Genomic DNA, 8,791 nt, shown 5'->3' with positions numbered 1-8,791 from the left:
GATTGGGTTTATGCCTGTTATGCCTCAGTTGATTATTTGAAGTAGGTGAAAAACCTATAATAGGGACATATTTAGTCCTTTATGCTATGAAGAAAGTGCAACTTATTAGAGATAGACTTAATATAGCCCAGAGTTTTAAAAAATCTTATACAGATGTAAGTAGAACGGAACTAGAGTTCCAAGTTGATGATTGGGTTTTCCTGTGATGAGATTTGGAAAGAAAGGGAAGTTTAGTCTTAGATATGTAGGCCCTTACAAGATCTTGAAAAGGGTTGGCAAGGTGACATATGAGTTAGTGTTACCAGCAGAACTAGGAGCAGTGCATCCAGTCTTCCGCATCTCACTCTTGAAGAAGTGTCTGGGTGACCCAGCCTCTGTAGTTCTATTAAAGAGTGTGGTGGTGAAATATAGTCTTTATATGAGCATGTACCAGTTGAGATTCTTGGCCATCAGGTTATAAGGTTGAGAAACAGAGAAGTCGCTTTGGTCAAGGTTTTGTGGAGGAGTCAATCCGTAGAGGGAGCTACTTGGGAAGCAGAAGCAGCCATGAAAGCCAAGTATCATCACTCTTTCCTTCCGATTCTACTCCAGCTTGAGGTAATAGTTCTTCTTCAGTTTTTCAGTCTTACATGCGTGAATTCAGTCTTAGAATTCTGTTCCCTCAGTTTGTACTTGCATTTTCAGCTTATTTGCATGTTCTTGGAACTCCATTCAGTCAGAAATTCAGTTCTTAGTGTTAAGTGGTAGGTATTGCAGCACTCTCCCTCTATTTTTAGCTACTTTAGACTTCATTCGATGACGAATGTTCCCAAGAGGAAGATAATGTAACACCCCGTATCCAAAACGGACCAGAAATTAAATTTTAATAAAAAATGCAGGTGCAATTGATGGTCACCATCTATAGACCGTAATCTAATCTATAACCTGTACTATGGTGCCGTGATTCACCACTGTAGCCCTCCCAAACACTTATCAAAAAATTGAAAAAGTCTCGACGAACGAACAAACCTACGGCCCGTAAGTCATACTACAGTCCATGGTTTGTGTCCTTGGATCAAGACTCCTATACCCAGCCTCTAACATGAACTACAAACGACTTGCACAAACCGTTGTTCGATCAACGGTCCGTAGGTCTGATCGTAGGTGAAGATTAGATGTCAGTTAGGGGGAAAATATTGTTTGGTCAACTTCAAATGATCATAACTTTTAGTGCATAATGATATAGGTTTCCTGTTACCTATGTTTCATAGGTAATTGAATTATCTTTCCAAAGCCAGCAAGTTTGATAAATTTTGACCTCCGATTACAACGTTATGCCCATTTAGTGAAGGTCTGTCGAACAGACTCAAACGATAGTCCGTCAGTCCAGGTCTTCAATTTCTACAAAATTAATTATTTCAGGGGTCTTTTGGTCTTGTCCTAGTTCATTTAACACTAATATACGTTGTTTAAACCCTAAATTGTGAGATTTTAGTCATTTAAGCCTATAAACGTAACTAAAACTTACCTAAGTCAAATCATTAATAAAAATTTAGAAAATTAAGCAAGAGAGAAGAAAAAGGTCAAGAACCCTAGTTCAAGAACACAACAAGGTTCCATCAGTTCCAGCCCCGAAATCTAAAAACATTTCTCTGTGGTCTTCAATTGCTTCGAAATTAATTATTTCAGGGGTTTTTTGGTCTTGTCCTAGTTCATATAACACTAATATACATTGTTTAAACCCTAAATTGTGAGATTTTAGTCATTTAAGACTAGAAACGTAACTAAAACTTACCTAAGTCAAATCATTAATACAAATTTAGAAAATTAAGCAAGAGAGAAGAAAAAGGTCAAGAACCCTAGTTCAAGAACACAACAAGGTTCCATCAGTTCCAGCCCCGAAATCTAAAAATATTTCTCCGTGGATCTCATCACTAGGTATGTGAGATTTCACTAGTGGATTCATTTCACCCATTGGATCCCTAATTTTCAGTCAGTTTCTTGATTCTCGTATCATGACTAGACTTAGAGTTTTTAGAACTTCATCAAATTACCATAAATTAGTTAGTTATATTTTCCAAATTAGATTACCATGTTATTACTCAGTTACTTCAGATATACATGTCTCAGTTATTAATGAATCATTATCACATTAATTATTGTACTCTCAGTTTGCATGTTCAGTTTTGAGCTATCTAATATTTACCGAAATTTAGTCATAATATGTTAATAACTTAATTCATTGGGAGTAGCATAATAACGAGTTGGACTAGGATTGAGCGTACCTAAATAGTCCTAGAACTACTAGTCAAGTAGGTTTTAAAGTCTCCTCTGTGGGCATCAGTTTAGTGATCACGTACACATCAGACTCCATATTTAGCTCATGTGATTTTATTATCGGTTATTAGTAGCTGCCACTGTTCAATCAGACTTTATTGCATTGATCATATTTACAATTGAGTTAGTATTCAGTCTTAGCATGTTATAAGTTTGGTCATTGCATGGAGTTAGCTCAGAATTCGGTATATCATGTTCAAAATATTATAATTGCTTTTGTGTTTGTTTAGTTATGTTTTATTTCAGTTTTACTCTATTTTACATGCTCAGTACCTTTCATGTAATGATGCACATATGTTCTACATCTTCTCGTGATGTAGGTTCAAATTCTCAATATCCAGATCACGCTTAGTGGATTCCTGATCTCCAGTTCAGCAGAATCAATGGCTAGTCCTCATTATTCGAGGACAATAGTCATGAGTTTATTTCAGTATTTTAGTCCATTAGTTTCAGTTTTTGCTAGACTTAGCTGAGACCTGTCCCAACATTTCTAGTTAGTTAGAGGCTATTCTCAGACATAGTTAATTTCTGCTTAGTATTGAGTTAATATGTTCTTTCTATTAAACTCATTAGTTTCAAATATCTCAGTTATAGTATATATGGCTATTCCACATCCTTTAATTTTAATTCTGATTTAGCATCTATCAATTTATTATCTTTAGCATGCTCATGATCGTGTCAGCAGGGTTAGCTTGGGATACTTGTGGTTCGAGGTCCTGTGTCCCCGACTCGGGTTAGCTTGGAGCGTGACAATTTTTAAGAACGATCAATTTCGATTGCGGATATCTTCAAGATTTTGGTCCTACAAGGTATGTGAGTCTCTCATAGCGTTGGTTTCATTCACCCACATGTCAACCATGTTTAGTTAAGCACAATTTGTCCTTAAAGAGCTTGAAAATTGTTGTTCTTGAATGATTCTTGAAATTGAATGTTGTTTCCTTAATTGGGTTGAATTGTTGAGTTTTTTATATCTTTGAGTTGAGTTTTAAATTTATTTAAGTTAGATTTGTGAGTACTAATGCTAGGTATCGTGATCTAAAATGAATTTGAGGAAAATATTTGAGTGTAGGTCATGTCCCGGATGTAGGCTTGGGGCGTGACATCATTTCACAACACACCTTCGACCAACGACATTCAGAAGCTACCTGTTCACGCTAAGATCAATTTTGGTAGTTCTACTCGCCTTAATTCAATTCAGTAAAGTCATAAGGATTCCTTAACGACTTATCTATCCACGCATATAATAAAATTCATATTAAATCACCCAACCGTTACCATATTTCTCTAGACTTCATTGACTCATATTTCGTCCAAATTTGGACTAGGTTGGGAAACTCCAAGTTTCCATGAAAATGTTTTTCAACCCAAAAATTTTCCCCATTGGCTTTTCTAGAAAGACGGGACCCAATTTTTACATGGTGTGACAAATGACTCGCCTTTTGGAGTGACACCGTCCATTAATTTTATGTCTGTCATTTTTTTTAGCATTTTTAATAGTGTTTGGATGAACCATTATTATATATCATATCAAGGTGTAAGTTAACATGAAAATTAGAATAATAACCTCCTATATAGTAAATTGAATTAATAGATTATACTTGTTATGTTTTCATTTTGGATGTAGAAACATATTAAGTTATATAAACATTGTGAATTAAATTGTTATAACATGTTACTTAAATACTTGCTGTGAATCAAAAATGTTATAGCATGTTTGCAAAATACTTATCCAAAGTCACTTATCAAGGCTTTTCCTTTTTTTTTTATTAAGATATGACCAAACACATTGTCTTTCTTCTTTTTCTTTTTGTGTTTCATGGATTTATCAGTCTGTCATGGAATTTCTTATTGCATGGACTATTTTTAGCAATGTAAAGTCCAGCATAACATATATCCTTGTGTATCTCATCCCGCATACTAACTAACCCCCTAATCTCTAAGCTTCTTTCAAATTTATATCAATTTGAATTTGTTATAGATGAAACATACCAAAATAATGACGATTATTAGCAATTCCAATAAGTTAGTGAGTTCTTCATTGCTTTTGAGGTCTCCAATTTCACCATTTGAGTGGTGGTTATCTATGTTGCTCGAACTCTTTACTTCCGTTGCCGCATTCTTGTTGACACTACATGTGTGTGAGTGTGGGATTCATACCGTACTTCATCAATAAATTTGAGTACTTTCACAAAACTTGACAAAGAAATTTTAGACATATAAGGTCATTTCTGTTGTAAACTCATACTAAAAGTACCTTTTTGACGAACGCATAAATGGAATTCACCGCAGCTTGTACTTCAACAATAACTCTTATAGGAAATTCTCATAGCATGAGGCGTGTCTAAAGACACTGTCCTTAAGGAATTTCACCCGATATGAGTGTATCCCACAGAATGCGACAAGCTCTTATAGTAAAAAACTTGGAGCCAAAAACAAAAAAAACATTTAAAGAACAAAACCCAATATAATTAATTTTTCAAAAGAAGACCCCAAAATCATTATCACATGTCACGACCCAAAAATGTGGAAATTTTACAATCAACTTAAAAATACCCCACAACGTGGTTGTCACGTGTACAAGTCTCTAAAGTATTACAATTGAATCAAAGCAAACACTAATCTCAAATGAACTTGTTTCTAGAATAGAACAAGATCATAACTAAGGAGAGAGAAAGTCCATTGAGACGACAAACAACTACCTTACAAATCTCCAAGAAGCATTGAAAAAGAAGAGAATGATAAGTACCACAGAAATCCAGGCTCGCAATCTACAACAATAAAATTATAGAAGCAAGGGGTGAGTAACAAACCACACGGTACTCAGCAAGTAAATCCCTAAACACAAGCTAAGGGGATGAAATAGGTGTACTCCTACCACCTCAACCAAACCTCCACAACTACAACCTGCATAAAAAGCAATCCAACCTAACAACTCACATTTTACATCACACAGAGTTCAGCACCAACACTTGGAAAAATTATATATCCATAATAACAACACTTTGACAAATTAAATGTCCTCAACAACAACACTTTGACAAATTAAATGTCTTAAAAAACAACATTTTAACAAATTACATATCCTCAACAACAAGCTCAGTACTCATCAATCACTATTTCCACAGAAAGGCATTCACAAGATCAACAAAACACTATATCAAGTTCACTAATAATAAGTATGTTCAATGCAATGGAATGTAATGTCAAGTATAATGATGCATGTCTGACCTAGTGATATATACCCGCTAAAGTAGTATCATTGTAAAAAATGGGATCAAAGTCATATGTAGTACCTGAGATGGTAGATGACATGGTCGACGAAGGACCAGCACGAAGATAGCTATGACAAGCAGCATTATGAGAAGAAAGTTTATTCAGGAAAGACATAGTAGAGATTTGTGAGTCTTTGTTGGTATAAATTGAAGAATTCTCAAAGAAGATTACATACCGTGAGATTGATAATGAACGACATGTTGAATCATAACACAAATACCCCTTTTGAATATCATTGTATCATAAGAAAACACATTTAACGGCTTTTGAAGATAATTTATGACGTTCATGACCTTGAACAAGGACAAAACACACAACCAAATACATTAAGATGTAAAAGTCAAAAAATTTTTTTGAAAAGAACAAAATAAGGACAATTTTGTTTCATGATCGAGGATGATTGTCTATTTATGATTTAAATAGATGTTTGGATTGCTTCAACCCAAAATATTTTCGAAACTTTTGAATTATCATGAAGGGATAAGACAATTTCAACAACATGTCTATTATTACGTTCCACCACACCATTTTTTTTCTGGTGTATATGGACAAGAACGCTAATAAATTATGCCTTTTTATTTAAAAAAAATAGTTAGATTTGTATTTATATATTCCCCTCCTGAATCTGAACGAAAAATCTTGATCTTTTCTCAAATTGGGTTTCAATAAGGTTATAAAAATTTTTGACAGTATTTGGTACCTCAGACCTGTGTTTCAAGAAGAAAATTCCTATAAAACGAGATACTTGATCAATGAATCGAATGAAATACTTGTATCCCAAACGAGATATAGTTGGAGAAGGTCCCCAAACATCGCTATGAATTAAATCAAAGGGAGAAGAATAATTTGTACTGCTTAATTGAAAAGGAATTTTATGACTTTGATTTTGCACAACACTTACAAGGTAATTTAGAGGGGGAAATCAGTGAATGTTTGCCAACATATTAGAAGATTTGAGCATAAAATTTAACCGAGAAACGTGTGGATGGCCTAAACAGAGATGCCACATTTCACATTTTATTTGAAAATTGGATATCTTTATTTGAAGCTGAAAGAAAACACTAATAATGGAGTTTGGTATCCTGAGATTGAAGAAGAATAAGGCTGCCCACCTTACTTCCCCTGGCCATCGTTTTCCTTGTCAATATGTTCTGAATAACACAACCATTAGGATAAAAAATAACCAAAAAAAATTGTTCTACAAGTTGCCCAACAGATAAAAGACTTGCAGTAAGCTTTGGTACACAAAGAACCTCTGAAAATGGATTGATGGAGCCAATAGGTAATGCTGTTAAAACATGGCCATATCCTGTAACAATTTATGTTTGGAACGTGGTTTAGATAAATCAGAAAACAATTTTTAATTTCCTGTCATATGATTATATGCAGTAGAATCAATGTCATACCGTTGAGTATGAAAATTTAGTCTTACCAGGATACATGACAGTCAGAGCTGTAGAGATTGCATTAGGAAGAGCAGCCACTAATGATTCTTGTATCATTTTCTAGATATCATTTGCGATCAAGCACTTTTGTGCTTGGTGTTTCTCGTGTTTCAATATCCCTTGTCATTGCTTGGAAGATTTATGAGGAGTTGAGCGTTTTCCTGGACCAGATTTCTTACGACATTGCAGAATAATATGAACATCTTTCTTAGAATAGTTGCAATAATATTGCTTCTTGGAAATAATGTGCCATGTTCCTTGCAATGATATCATTGACCTAATTTATTAGAGTTGCCTGAGGAAGAACTTCTGTATGCAACCAAGGCAGTGTCCATGGTGAGGGAATTCTCCATGGAAGCTTGAGAACTCAACCGAGTTTCTTTTGAAGAACTTAAGTAAACTACCACCTCCAAAGCTGGTAGTTTTTCCTTGTTAAGAATACTAGCATGCAGATGCTCAAACTCGGGCCTCAGTTTCTTTAGAAATTGACTGTCGTTGTCCTTTTCATAGTAGTCATGAAATCCTGCAATCCAGCCACAAGGATAGAGGTGGCAAAAACCTGATCTTGTTCTGCCCATAATGTGAATAATACAAAATAGAAACAACAAACATTTTTCTCACCTTGTATAGATTCTGCAAGTATTCAAATTCTCGAGCCAGATTTTGTTGGTTACCGAGGGTATGTAGATGACTCCACATTTATGATGCTTTCACAAAATATGTATGTTCCATGGCTATATCAACAGAGACGGAATTGACAAGCCATGCAATAATTTTGCCATTGTCAGCCTTCCAAGCCTCTTTTTCTCTGTCTTCTGTGGGTACAACCTGTGAGACATCCAAATTATCAAGGAGGCCTTTGCCTCTAATTAAGGCTTAGAAATGGAACATCCAAATCAGATAGTTATGTCCATAAAATTTTGTTGACAAGGTATCTCGTGAATCAATCCTAATTCAAAAAGGAAAATAGAAATCAAAGGGGTCAGTCAAGGAACGAATTCAGAGATGACTATAGGAATGATGGATATGGATTGAGAATCTGAAGCAAAGATGAACGAAACATATTTACTGGAAAAAAACTTAATCATGAGGATCTGGAAAAAAAACAAGGCTCTTGATACCAAGTTGAATAATGATAGAGATCCAAAAGAATTAGAGATAAAAGAATTGTGGTTTGTTTATTGAATAATAAACTGTAGGATTTACAAGATATTTACACAAGTAATAGAGTCCTAATTATGTACTGATTTAAAGATAATGACCGTTAGCTATAATGGGAAATCCCTTATTTGGAGGAGATCCATGCTTTAGTGTTGATAAATAAGGTATAACCAAAAGTAAAAACCCAAGATGTTTTCTACAAGAGGTTGATGTGTGTGTATATAAATATAAATATAAACATAAATAATATATATAAATATAAATATAAATATAAATATAACCTAAAAGCATAAATTCCTAGCTTGAATGTTAAACTACTATAATATATCTAACTTAGGTTGTGACTTTTTCGATTAGTTTTGACTTTTTCGATAAGTTGTGACTTTTTCAAAGTAATTTCTCAGAAAGATAATGAATTTTCATAAAGAACAAAAACATTTGTTCATATGAGTTATGGCTTTTCTGATAAGTTGTTCCTTTTCTCAAAGAGTTGTGATTTTTCGATGAGTTGTGACTTTTCCAATAAGTTGTGACTTTTTCAAATGGTTGTGATTTCTCAAAAAGGTCATGACTTTTCAGATAAGACACAAAATTAT

At 34.2% G+C, this 8,791-nt stretch overlaps 1 long non-coding RNA gene across 2 annotated transcripts; it reads right to left on the bottom strand.

Annotated features, from left to right (window-relative positions):
- Positions 1-4,802: 4,802 nt before the first annotated feature.
- On the bottom strand, positions 4,803-8,211 carry LOC109120761 (uncharacterized). Of its 2 annotated transcripts, XR_002028178.3 has the most exons (4): positions 7,022-8,211; positions 5,765-6,898; positions 5,610-5,656; positions 4,803-5,084 (listed from the first exon to the last, which is right to left on the bottom strand). It is a non-coding gene; the product is annotated as an uncharacterized lncRNA (long non-coding RNA). The 2 variants fall into 2 exon arrangements; XR_002028177.3 differs by having other exon boundaries at positions 5,610-6,898.
- Positions 8,212-8,791: the final 580 nt, after the last annotated feature.

The sequence above is a fragment of the Solanum lycopersicum genome, chromosome 7 (genome assembly GCF_036512215.1).
Source record: "Solanum lycopersicum chromosome 7, SLM_r2.1".
NCBI classification, from domain to species: Eukaryota; Viridiplantae; Streptophyta; class Magnoliopsida; order Solanales; family Solanaceae; genus Solanum; species Solanum lycopersicum.
The sequence above is the reverse complement of the archived record's forward strand: the minus strand, read 5'-3'. Positions and strand labels throughout refer to the sequence as shown.